The sequence below is a fragment of the Xiphophorus hellerii genome, chromosome 13 (assembly GCF_003331165.1).
Source record: "Xiphophorus hellerii strain 12219 chromosome 13, Xiphophorus_hellerii-4.1, whole genome shotgun sequence".
Classification (NCBI taxonomy): Eukaryota; Metazoa; Chordata; class Actinopteri; order Cyprinodontiformes; family Poeciliidae; genus Xiphophorus; species Xiphophorus hellerii.
In genome coordinates, this window is record NC_045684.1 from 6,986,799 (window position 1) to 6,999,038 (window position 12,240).

Genomic DNA, 12,240 nt, shown 5'->3' on the forward strand with positions numbered 1-12,240 from the left:
CCACAGAGAGGAGCAAGAAGGAGCGAGGCGGGTCAAGAGGGGGCGATCTTGGTAACAGCGCCTCTCTTCCTGTTTGTCTGGTAAGAAATCAGTCTGAGTTTTGTTTGATTCCACTTAAATGTTTTTAAATCACCAAATGTACGTTAATGCACTGGTGTAAAACTAACAACATTTCAGAAAAATATCGTCATCCTATAAACTTGACTACCAGCAAACCAACATAAAAACCATGTAGTCTGGTTAAAAAACCCTCAGAAAAATATTCTGCAAATAAAATATTAAAGTAAATTTGTTCGCTTTAATGGAAACTGATCTTCTGAACTTTCTGAAGATGCTGATTCTGATTCAAACCTCAGTCTCCACTCGAGCTTTTTGTTTCCTCTCAATAGGTTTTCTTTATTTTATTGAATCCAGCAGCAAAGACAAACACGAAGCGCAGCAGCAGACGATCCGGATCAAAGCTGCGATCCGTCTGATGTTATTCTTTAAAGTGCTGATTCAGCAGCCGCGTGCAGGTGGCTTCTGTTAACACGGAGAGTCCATCTGCTTTCTGTGAGAGTGGATCCGATCTCTGGCAGCATCAACAAACACAACACTCCTCTGGACCGGCCAAACAAATACAGCCGAGTGGGTTCAGCCCGACACGGAGGATCGGGGCTGAAAAGAACAAGCAGGATGAAGGAGATGGAAACGTTGCTGTTTGTTTTAAGTATAAGTGACCCTGATTGAGTCCGAAGTTCTTCTGGGTTGAATCAGTCTGGGGTTCGGTGTCGTCTCAGGAGAAACGGTTCTCATTGTTCAGCTTAAGAACCGGCATAAACATCTACAGGCTGTCGTCTGCACCACAGAGGCAGAAAAATGGAGTTCAGGGACGGTTTTTAAAACCTCAGACGCGACAATTTAATTATACTTTTCCTCTCAACAAAAGACAGAGTTTTGTCTCGTCTGAGTGGTTTTACCTCCTGCAGACTGTAAATCTGGACTGAAGCAATCATAGAACCATTTCAGTTTTGTATATAGAAGCTGATGAAGACTCAATATAAACCCAGTGTTGATGGGGGTTAAGAATGTGTTTACATACTTTAAAGACATTTCTCACTGCTGCATTTAACTCACAGTTTGAGACATTCCTGAGGCGGCCAGCAGGGGGCAGACTGTGAACATACTGCTGACATTAAAAGTGACATATTACTCTTCCTTATACAGGTCAGGATGTACAAAACATGTTCATTACATCTTTTAATGTCTGATCATTAAAAGATGGTCAGTTATTAACTGATTATTTGGTCATTCATGATTATTTTGAGCTCATTCAGAATGAGATGTTTTTAGGGCGTCTTGTCACTTTAAATCCAAATAAGTTTCTGTTGGCCACGCCCCCCAACTCCACGTTTACACTGGGACAGGAAGTGGCATTGGTAGAGCTTCCTGCAACCAACAGGAATGCAGAAAGAGGTTTCTGGAAGGAAAGTCAACAACAAAGCACTTGTGTTTTCCACCAGCTTTTGAACAAATCACAGAAAAGTAAGCAAACGTGCTGGAACTTTGGTAGGGTTGCTAGGCGACGGGCTGGGCTCGTCTGGGGTTGCTAGGCGACGGCGTAGTCACAAACTTCCAAATGTGACTAAACATTCAGAAGGTTCTTGAAACGGCTCACTTTCTAGACACCAAAAAACATAAACCTGTTGCCAAAAACCAGCTGGGTGTTTTTTTAATCGCTTGAACTGATTTTAGAAGCAGTGGAGACACAAATGGAAATACAAAAATGTTCAAAAAGTGACATTTTTACTATAGGTTCTCAGGTAAGTCAGAAAATCTGCAAGTGATGCTCCATTATCCTAATTTAGGGACTCTATACCCACATTTTACTATGTTACTGTATTTGTTGGGCTAAGTTTCCAACTCATGACTGTTTTTGGGTTTTGCTGATGATGCGTTTACTGTCTGCAGGAACTCAGGAAGCTGCTCTGGACGTCGATGATCCTCGTGGTTCTGAACTTACAGCAGCTGTGACACAAACTGACGGAGGAAACATAAACGTCCAGGTGAAACACAAACATGAGACGGACACGAAAAGCATTGTGCATAAGTTTTTAACCACCTTTGGTATTTTTAAACAGTTTGATCTGAAACCGGCAAACTTACAGACGTTTTCATCAACTTTCTCCAGTTTAACTGTTTAAATCCTTTTGTGTCCAGTGCTGTAATGGAAAATGAATCACAGGAAAACCAAAGAATAAATGTAAAGGAACAGAAACCCCGAAGACGAGGCCTGTATCCCAGATCGTATCTTAAATGTGATTTGTTTGGGGACAATAACTCAGGAATCATCTTACTAGAGTTAAAACATAACATTTTTCCAATGTTTTTTTCAAATAAAGAAATTGTGGCGAATTTATGAGCTACTTTTCACTCACATTTCAACATGATGAGAACAAAAGAAATTAGGAAATTTAATACTATTGTAAATAAGATCGCATCCTCAAAGTTTTGCTGAATCGTGTTTTTCTGTTTTCATAAGTAGCTGTATTTACATTCTGGTTTTCATCTATTTTTTTCCACAACAGAAGAAGAAACATGAATTTCAGATTTAAATGGCTTATGACAGACTTTGTTTATAGATCATAATTTACCTCTGGAGCTCCAGGATGAATTCATTATGAAGAGCAAATGTGTTCCCACAGTTTTTCTGCGTTGTTTCAAAAACTTTTCCAGCCTCCCAAAGGGAAATGCTCTCCCACTCAACATGAAGCAACCCGGAGAGAAGCAGACACTTTAATTCCACAAACATTTCTCTGGAAACAATTAGTTCAAACATCAAAACACATAATTTAGCCTTTTAAATGACATTTTTGGCACCAATGGTTAAGCTACAAGCTGTATCATATACCTCCCATCATCCACAGGAACTCAGCATTAATTAAAAAATAAACATTTGAACATCGATATCTGCATGAAGCTAAGTCACTGAACCAGAGGAGGTCGTCTTTCTCTGCTGGGTTGGACCGATAACAAAAAGTCATTTTATAGATGAAAAGTCTAAATGACTAAATGTTTCCCTGCATCTAATTAGTTCATGATGGAGTTACCATTTTGAGCAGACAGATTCCCTTTTTGAACAAAAACCGATGCTTTTCTCGACATTTAGAGAAAAAAACTATCAGATTCAAGCTGCTGCATGAAATGAGACTCAAACAAAAGTTTGTCTGCAGCCACGAGAAACGAGACGTGGCCGATGTTCGATTCAACTCATTATCTCACCTTCCAGCTCAGGTCCTACATCATAAAACGCTGTTATTATGCTGTGATTTATGCTATTAGCTCAAAAGCTAATTAGTTTTTAAGCTAATAACAAAAATGAACTTTTAAAATATGTATTTTTTGTTACTAGCTTAAAAACTAATTAGTTTTTAATTAGTGAAATTTTTGTTATTGACTTAAAAACTAAGTAGCTTGTAAGCTAATAACAAAAATCACATCCAAATTATCCGTGGAAACGTAGCCTATCTGTGAATTTTTGCAGCTTGGGAATCTAAACTATGTAGATGCAGTACTACTTGATACAATCCAGGAGTTTTTCCTTGGTTCTGATTAGCTGTACCCCAAAATGTGAAGATAAGTAGATGTTAGCGTTTGTGGTAGTGCTAAGACGGTTTCCACTGAGCGCATTAAGGCATATTTAATTCATTAAAATCTGCAGTTATAGTGTTTTTAAAGGGAATCTCAGGTATTTCAGGTTTAAGAGGCTGTAACTCTAAAACCCTGTAAATACTGGGGTCCACTCAAAATACAGCGTGCAAGTAAGACAAGCTAAATATTTCCAGACTAAACAAAATTCAGATCTGGTGATCCTCAAGGCTCAGTCATTGGTCCGCTAATGTTTAAGATAAATACGGTAACTCGAGCAAGCTAGCGACAGCCATGTCCTCAATTGAGTATTTTTGACAAACTAGTGAACCATATTAGCTTAAGTTTGTGGAAAATACTCAGTGCATGACTCCTTAAGTTCATACGTTTGTCTAAATGAGCTTGAGCTGCTGTGAACTTGGCTGAAGCTCCAGCTGACGGTTTTCTGATGGACTGTTTGTCTCTTCCAGGTCTTGGCGGGTCTGCTGAATCACCTGAAGCGCAGCGGGTTGGGTCCGTTTGAAGTCGGCGGAGGCTGAGCCGCCCTGACTGGTCCAAACATGGCTGCCCTTCGCTCTGATTGGACGCCTGCCAAGCCAGACTCTGAACTCGACTCCAAACAGACTGAACTGCGTCACACCCTGAATCCTTTCAAAGGGAATCCGCCTCATTTTGGGAGCGCAACATTTCCTCTTTGTGGGGACATTTTGAAATTTATTATGGAAATATTTAAAGTATGGATGTCTGCCAGAATTTGCTGCGTTAACTTCCTCTAGAAATGAAATTATAACCAAACAAAATGTCTATTTTTAAGTGAAAACATCTGGAATTTATTTTTAATATAATACCAAATGGAGAACCATTGAGATTATTTTCCTCTAAAATACTTTATTTTACAGTTTTCCATCCAGTTTAACCCCAAACACCACAGTTTCATGATTAAGAACCCAAAGTTATATTTTAATATGCCCCACAAAAATATAAACACTTAGAATAAAAGCCTTTGTTTTGGTCAAATGTTCCCATCAAACTGTTTCAAGTGGAAAAAGCCAAAATGCTCTAAAAAAGGTGCAGCAGAAATGTTCTCAGAGTTATTTCACAAATACCTAAACAAGGTCACTTACATAAAAAAACAGAAAATATCCAAAGAGCTTTTTTTAATTGCATCTTAATGTGAATTTTTGTTATGATGTCTTAATTCAGGAGCCAAATGCATCAGACCATAAATACGAGCACAGTAGCAAGAACGTCTGTAGTTGCTGTTTTCCCCTCATTATGAAGCTTTGCACACCTGCACAGGTCTGATCTCTAACCTTTCATCTAAATAAAGATTTTCACTTTGTTTGCACTGCAAAAAAAAATAAAAAAAATAAATACATTTACTTTTTAATGAGAGTAAAAAGTAAATGTATTTCTGCAGAATGTGAAATAAAGACACTTGTTTTTTTAATAAAAGTGAGTCGTTTTGTTTGAAGGAGAACCACAGCGCCCTCTACAGTCACTGGAATTATTATTATTGGTTTTAATTTAAATGCTTCAGCTGCTGCTGTGACTGTAAATATCAGTCAGATTAAACAAGAAGCTGCTTTCTTTACTGATTCAGAAAGATTAATGCATGAAAATGTCTCGTATTTTTCATTTTTATTTTCTGCCTGATCAAGTTAACAAGATAAAATCTAAAAACTATTTTTCATTACATTTATTTTATATGGATTATCAATGGGATGCATTTTTTTGCATATGTCCAAGCAGGAGAAATAATAATCAAAGATTTTCTTTTAAAAAGTGGATAAATCTTCCAACCTAAAGCAGGGAAATCGGGTTCAGGCTGTTTAGTATGGCTGCAGTTACTTACAGCTTCCATAAATAAAGGCGTCTTATCTTTTCCACTTCATCATTTTGGGTTTAAAATGTTCTGGGAGGTTTTAGATGAATGGTGTGGGCAATCCACACCGTCTCGAAGCACCTTGTTCCTGTTTTTAACTCCAAATTGTGACCAAGGGAAGTAAAGCTGAGTAAACGTTGTGGATTAATCTGGCCAAGGTCGCTGCATGACCTCCTTCTGGAGGCTGACGCAGCGATGAGTGACGGCGCCAGAGAAAATATCCAGGATGCCACTTTTATATGTATGTATATATGAAACCGTCATAATGTGAAAAAAATAGTCCAACATCTGGATATCAGAAGTTGCTGAACATGATTTAGGTTTCAGCTTTAAGTAAAAATATAAACTATATCCCATAGTTAACAGACTTTCTTCATTTCCTCTGGGTAAATTGTGACTTTTAATTTGTACGGGTTTTTTTTCTTTACACTTTTTGTCACTTAAATACCTCTGTATATTCCACCATATTCTGCTCAAGACATTACGGCTAACTATTTTGGTATTAACATCTTCTACGGTTTAAATAATAGTCAGCTTTTTGTGATGAGACACTGGCTCACTAACGCTGAGGGTTCCCAACCCTCCTTCCCACCAGGGGCGCCAGCAGGATGTTAACTATCGCTGCACCAGACCCACAAGAGCAGAACCACACAAAACCAGCACAAACCTAAACCACACAAATACAGGACTCATGCAAATAATGTGAACGGCAACAGCAGACCTTTTTTTTTTTTTTTTTTTTGTACAAATTATGCTAAATAATAAAGACATGAAAGCAAAGCCAACCCTTGTGATCCAAGGGAGGAGTAGGATGGAGGTTCCCTGGTTCTGGTGGTGTGTCAGACGTCCAGAGGAGGAGAAGGTGACGCAACAATGGTTGATTAATTTCTCCTCTTTTTGGCAGAGTTTTGACTAGATTTAACCTTTTAACCCTCAGTCTTAGCATGATGCTCAGGAAGAGAGGAGCAGATGTCGCAGTCGGCCAGCCGTGTGACCCGTCAGCTCTTCAGTTTGTGAAACCACAAGAAAGCTGTTAAACCGGCGACCACACCAGAACCGCGCACCCAGTAAAAAGCTCAGGCGCGATCCAAACGACCACACTTTATTTGGCGCCAAGCCGCCAAATAAAAAAAATCTGACCAATAACCGCGTGCCCTTTGACCCTTTAACTCACACAGATGTGCGTTACGTACAAGATGTTTTGACACAAAAGATCTTCCTTTCTCCACAATTTCTATAGTATAGAAGGTTAGATAATGAAAACAAAATCCAAAACCTGTTGTCTGAAGGAACTTCTACACAATAAAAATTAACCCAAAGTTTCAGGCGGAGGCGGAGCTTCATCCTGGAAGGCGGGGCTAGGTCCACCCAGGTGTTATTCACAGCTGGGTGGTTGCCATGGAGATTAAATGATTTCTCAAACATGCATCAAAGAATCAAAGCAACATGTTCCTGATGAATGAATTTAAAAAATAACATGATGTAAAGTTTAAAAAAGTCAATTTGACATAAAATTGGCCCTTTGAACAAACATGAAGGCATTTTTATAAAACTGGATGTGAGCTGGATTCAATTATTGCTGATCAGATGGTTTTCTATCAACTGAATCAGGAAACTCAGTAAATAAACTTTTTCTATTTAAATCACGTTTTGACATTTTAAACTGATCGTGACTTCCTGCCTGCTTGGAGCCCTGCTGCTTCTCACGCTAACGGTTTATTTCTGGTCTCTGGTACGTTGAAATGTTTGATCGTGATCTGAGGCGTCTTCTAACGAGGAAAAGTCCATCACTGTCAAAATCTGGCAGCAAATGTTGCTTAAAAAGAGAGCAGGAAGTGATGGACGCCTCAGGGCCGAGCGGATATTTCAGTCCAGCAGAAATTTGCACGACAAGAAAAAAAAAAAGAAAACATACTGTACCTCGAAAATGTCAGATTTTAATCTGGATTTAATGAGTTTTACAGAACCTGTTTACATTCAGGAGGGAAACATATGAACGAGCCTTCAACTCGTTACTAACAAAAATAAAGATTTTATTTCCTAAATTGACGTTAAGGTGCAGTTTTGACCTCCAGACTCAGAAATAAACCATCCAGCAGCTCTGACCAGAGGATGAAAGGTCCGTTTGAAGCTTTTGGTCGTCTCTGACCTTCAGTGAAACTCGGCCGTCAGCAGATTAAACATCAGCTTCATTTCCAGACGCAGAAAACGAACCCAAAGTTCCAGCAGCGATGACGGATTCTTCTGATCGAGACGACAGGCGTGATGGCAGCAGCGAACCGACACGTCATCGCAGAGGAAAACAATTCAGATTTTACGTCAACGAGGAGAAATATTTAAAATTCTGCATGAAATTAAAGTCAGCCTTTAATAAAATGAGCCTGTTTCTGTCAGACAATAAAACACCTGATGCAAAAATAAAACAAAAAATAAAGACATAGAAACAGAGCTTTATGAAGTAAAAGTAAAAGAGAAAGTGAGTAAATTATAATAAAATTCCTTAATATAAGATTAAATTAAGCCACAGATACAGAATATAAAATAAAATTAACTCACATTTTTAAATAAAATTAAAATGAAGTAGAGGACAAAATAACATTTTATAAATGAAAGCAGATGACTCAATGGCTAAAATTTAAGAAAGCTACATAAAAATAAGAAGCAGAAGATAAAATAAAATAATTAAAGCAGACAAAATTACAGTGATAATATAAGATAAAATAAAAAAGTTAAATGAAATAAAACCTTACAATAAGAGCATCAAAATAAATTCAATTAAACAAGCACAGATAGGGAATCAGAAATCACAACGACAAAAGTTAAATAAAATAAATTAAAATGAAATGGAATATAACTATAAAAGTAACAACATTGTGTATGTATGTAAAGGTCTCTTTTGTAAATAAGACAGTGAGTTTAAACAAATTTCATTGTCCTTTATATTACCATATAAATAAAGGATTAATAATAAAATGAGTTAAATAAAATGAAATAAAAAGACTCAGTAGAAGAACGTGATCTGGTCTAATGAGACCAACAAAGACCTTTTTGAACAAAACGTTAACACTCTGTGTGAAAAAATAATTACTCTAAATTTCTATAAACAATAATCTAGCACCAGCGGGGGAAATTACTTGTGTTTTTTTTTTTAAACAAAGACAAAAGGCGCTAAAGTCTGACGCTACTCCATTTTTGTTTACATTTTGTGAAGAATCAGTGTCATTTTTGAGACGTTTCCTTCAGTGGTTCTGGGTGCAGCGCCCCCACAGGCGAGGAGGGGAACAGGTTTTCCAATTAGTTTTGATCATTTGATGCAGAGTGAAAGCGAATCACAGCAGCTAAAATTGTAACACATATCGCCATTTTGTTCCCAAACTGAACCGAATCTACCGGAAAACACAAAGATGCTGGAGTCAGTTATAAACGAGTCAATACTGGAAGAAATCCTGCAAAAAAAAAACTAAATCTGGGGCGAAGGTCGAAAAGTATTGACCTGCTTTTTATCGATCTTCAGTGATTGCATATTGATTTGATGTTGAATTGGACGTGTTTGTCTTGTGAAGCATCTTCAGGTGACATTTGGGGGAAATTGTTGTTCTGAGTTGTAATTAGACTGAAACAAACAAACCTGGACGAAGACCCAGTTCATCACATAGATGTTCCCAATACGCCACTGGAAACCACCTTGTTCCTCCTACTGGATATTTTTCCATTCATTAATAAATGCTTTGCTGAAGGCAAAATAATGACCTGAGCACATCAGAGCTATAGTTATTATAGTTAACTAAAACTAATAAGAAAAATTAATAATTAAAAACGAATTAATAATAAATGAGAAAACAACTGAATAGAACTGTAATTAATGGAGAAAAACTATAATATCTGTTTATAAAACTAACTGAAACATACGTAACTTATAGATATAATATCCTTTTTGTGTTTATTAAATATTTATGGCCTTTCAGACTGAAGCGAAATGTATTTTTTCTCCACATAAGCAGTTTACGTCAGCTGCAGGCAAATTACGGCACTCCATAATCCTGGCGTTGATTACGTTAAAATGGCGACGGCAAAAATTGTTTTATAATAATTAAATCCATTTTGAAAGTTTGTTAATTATTTAAAAACTAAAATTACTACCACAATTAATAAAAACTGAACTTAATACTTCACTAATAAAAACTAGAAAGCACACTTAAAGCTAAATAAAGAAAATAAAACTAAACTAATAAAAAGTTAAAATCTATTATAACCCTGATCAAATCTTGAGATTATAAACCCAACTCCACATGGAGTCACATAATCTGAATCGTTCTTATTAAGACTAATTGGTTTAGATCTCAAATGGCTCTTAAAGTTCTCGTTTTATTTATTTTTTAGTAAATCCAGTGCTGCTGCGGTTTGTTGGGTTTCTTCTGCAGCTGCGGCTCATTTTTCTTCTGAAGGCGACACAAGCTGCAGCTGGAGGTCGCAGCGTCCTCTGAATAATCAGCGCGTTGGTGACGTCAACTTCAGCCTCCGCTGTCAGGCGCAGATTTATCTCCGGCTGCTGGTTTTATACTAACTCAGATGAAAAAACTAAACAAAAACAAACTTTGTCACAGTTTCTCTATATCTGATGTGGATCCATGGCTGGATAAGAAGTGAATATTCTCAAAATACAAATAAATAACCGAATCTAGAGAATTAATTTTGAAGAAAATACTTCCCTACATTCATTATTTCTTAGTTTCTGTTGGCAGTAATTCTCATTAGCCAACAGTGGACGAAATAAAACATTGAAACTTATTTTTCAGCTTGATTATCTGTTTCCATGGAATCAACCCTGATCTCACAATCCAACATGGCGGCAGTGATAAATCAGCCACATTTATTTAAACAAAACATGTTGAGAATTTTAAAGTTAACTTTATGCTATTTAGTACGGAAGAAGAATAGTGCCTCTAAAGAATTTAATTCTGACTTCAATCTCAGATTTATTTGGAAAATTTCAGGACAGAGATTAAAACGAAAGTTAAAAATGACTATAGTGAATTAAAAAAGTCAGAATTTTGACTTTTTTCTCATGATTATTATTTTTGTTTATTTACTATTAAGTAATTTTAACCTCAAAATTCTTACTTCGCTCTAGCGATACTGACTTTTCCCCAGAATCACAAAAAAGTTTAGATTAAATTCAGAAAAATTATTTAAATTTTTTTTTTTAAATAATTTCACTGTGAAAAAAAGTAACAATTTTGAGACTAAAGTCAATATTCTGAGGAAAAAAAATGTACAAAGCAAATTCTGAAATTAAATTTGGGACTTTGTGGAGAAATAAAAAATTCTGAAATTAAAGTCAAAATTTTGTGAGGAAAAAAAGTAAAAATTCAGAAATTAGAGTTAAAATTCTGAGGAAAAATGTAAATATATATATATATATATATATATATATATATATATATATATATATATATATATATATATATATATATATATATATACAGTATATTCTGAGACTGTTGATTAAAATAGATTTTTTTTTTTTTTTAGCAAACTAATTCTTCACTGTAATTTAGAGTTAAAACTCACACCAACATTTCAGTGTTAATCCGTATAAATAATCTCGTCTTCCGGTCATTTTTGATTCATTAGCTGCAGAATCAAACCAAAATAATCTGCACATCTTTAAACTAAAATCCTAAAAAACTTACATGACATGAGAAACTTTTCATTGTGAGTCTTTTATACAAAATAGAGCAAATCAAACTTTTACTTTGAGTTTTTTAACATTTCCCAGATTGTTGTTCAAATCTTTTGCTTTTTTCTCAGGCTCATAACATTTTGTTGGGTTTCCTCACTAAATCTGTTTAGTTTATTTAATCTGCTGACAATCATCCAGTTTTCTGTCACTTTTAAAACATTTATCTTTGAAAGTGAAAGTTACAAATCGCTGCTGCAGAAATGCAGATTCTAGATGTTATTTCCCATTTAATCTAGAGTGAACTCCCCGTGTTCAATGCTGTTATTGTTGCCTTAAACTGAATGGTTTTGGTTCGTCTTTCTCTGGACGCGCCGTCGGATGTGGAGCGGCTGAGATAGGAGCTGCTATGACATTTAGCCGTTAATGAAAGCTGAGATGAAAGCAGAGACCGGAGCAGTCGAGCTGCAGGTCGCAGCACGATGCAAATCAGACGAAGGAAAGGGCACAAAGCTTTTCCTCCTGCGTCATTATTAAGCTCAGAGCTGACCCGAGGGCAGCCGGATCGAACCAGCTGCTATTAGCAGGGCTGCAGGATGCGACTTTATCGATACACAGCATTCGGATGATTAACAGAAACTCCTGAGGCTGCTGACCTTTGACCTGCTGCCTTTGTTTAATGAGCAGGTGGAGACAGAGGGATTTCTCTGGTTGTTTCCAGGTATTAGACCGATCCCTCAGAGGATTACTACAGCTTTTAATTCATCTTTTCAACCCTTTTCACAAACAAAAATATTATTTGTGTTTAATTGTGGTCTAGAAACATTTAAAGTGACAAAATAACGTCAATAATGCAGTTCAGAGCTGGTGAAATGCCACGTAAAACAGCAAACCATAAAAAACAACTACAAGAGGCAAAGCATTGTGATGAACAAATAGATCGAGAAAATAAAAGATATAAAACTGATCGCCACAGACAGAAAATAACCAAAAGATTACAAATAAAAGCAACACTAGCTGCAAAAAACATAAATTATAATTAACTAAT